General features: G+C 35.9%; 1 non-coding gene across 1 annotated transcript; it reads left to right on the forward strand.

Annotated features, from left to right (window-relative positions):
• Positions 1-916: 916 nt before the first annotated feature.
• On the forward strand, positions 917-1,023 carry LOC121230187 (small nucleolar RNA R71). The gene has a single exon (XR_005928134.1). It is a non-coding gene; the product is annotated as a small nucleolar RNA R71 (small nucleolar RNA).
• Positions 1,024-1,638: the final 615 nt, after the last annotated feature.

Genomic DNA, 1,638 nt, shown 5'->3' on the forward strand with positions numbered 1-1,638 from the left:
TAAGGGTAAGGTGCTGGAGGATTCTTAACTTGAACTGGCTAATTCATCTTTTGTGGAAATTCTTCTAACAAATTTGTTGGTTTGTTGGAATTAACTGGTCCAAAAGTTACCTTATCGGGTTTTGCATATTCTGGTTCTGGTGAAGCTAGGATTTCAACACTTGGTTGAACTTCAACTTCTCTGTATCACTAGGAAAAGCACCTTGTGGTCAATTCCTAATTTAGTTGCAAGCTAGCCCATTTGGTTTTCCAAGTTTTTCAATGTGACTACTTGGCTTTGGATTAAGGTATCATTTTTTTCTATGTATGCCTTCAACAGGATTTCTAAGCCATTGGAAGATTTAGCTTGAGTTGTTTTTGAACTTGTTTACTAAATACAGGTGGTTGGTTTGGTCTAGGTTTTGTATAAGTGTTACTGGGTCCAGCCCTTTGGTTATTCCAAAAGAAATTAGGGTGATTTTTCCAGGATGGGTTAAAAAAATTAGATTGCAGTACTTGCCTTCCTTGGTTCTAGTTTTGGTTACCCATGTAATACACAGATTCTGGGTTTGATGGGCATTCTTCAAACAAGTGTCATTCCTCATAATAAACAAAAGCTACATTTTTGAATTGATTCGGTGGCTGAGCTGCAAAATTATTAAACCTATTAATAGTAAAGTTTTTAAACATTGAGGATATCAAGGATACCTAAGTGCGAGTGAAGTAAGAGCGTCCACTTCATGTACTCCAGTGACTCGTCTTCCTAACACTACTCGATTGGTGGCCATTGATAATTGTTGCTGGAAATCCTCTCGATGATTTCATAAGCCTCATTATAAGACTTAGAAAGAAGAGCACCATTAGTAGAAGCGTCCACTACCATCCTCGTGTGAGCATTGAGACCGTTATAAAACGTCTCTAATTGGATGCAATAAAGGATACCATGATGAGAGCATCATCATAATAGTTCTTTAAACCTTTCCCATGCCTCATAAAAGGACTCATCATCCATCTGTTGGAAGATAATGATCTTGTTCCTCAACTTAGCATTCTTATTAGGTGGGAAGTACTTCATAAGGAATCATTCTGCTAACTATTGTCATGTGGTAATGGAATTTGGTGGCAATGAGTTCAACCAGGTTCGAGCTTTATCCCTTAGTGAATATGGTAAGAATTTTAATCATAGTGCATCTTTAGGTACTTTGGCTAATTTGAAAGAATCGCTCACCTCCATAAACAATCTTAAGGTAAGGATCTTCTGTAGGCATTTCACTGAATTGGTCCACTATCTAAAGCATTTGGAACATGACTGACTTGAGCTCAAATCGTTGTGCCTCAATTTCAGGTCTCTTACTACCCAGATTAATCTCTTGAAACACTGGCATAACATACTATCTTAGAGCTTTATCCTTATCATCAGTAATAAGGATAGGATTTTAAGCATGATTTATTATGTTTCCTTAATTCTGATTTTCAAAGTTCATCTCTTCGGTCCTTCTCTAAACTGCTTGTCTTCTTCTTTGTCGAAAAGTCATTTCAATTTCAAGATCTACATGAAGTAAGTCGATAATTTGATCAACACTCATAAGCACCTGAAAAAATCACAGAAAAATAATGGAATTAAAATTAATCAAAAAAATAAATCAAAATGCAAAATTAA

The sequence above is a fragment of the Gossypium hirsutum genome, chromosome A05 (genome assembly GCF_007990345.1).
Source record: "Gossypium hirsutum isolate 1008001.06 chromosome A05, Gossypium_hirsutum_v2.1, whole genome shotgun sequence".
NCBI classification, from domain to species: domain Eukaryota; kingdom Viridiplantae; phylum Streptophyta; class Magnoliopsida; order Malvales; family Malvaceae; genus Gossypium; species Gossypium hirsutum.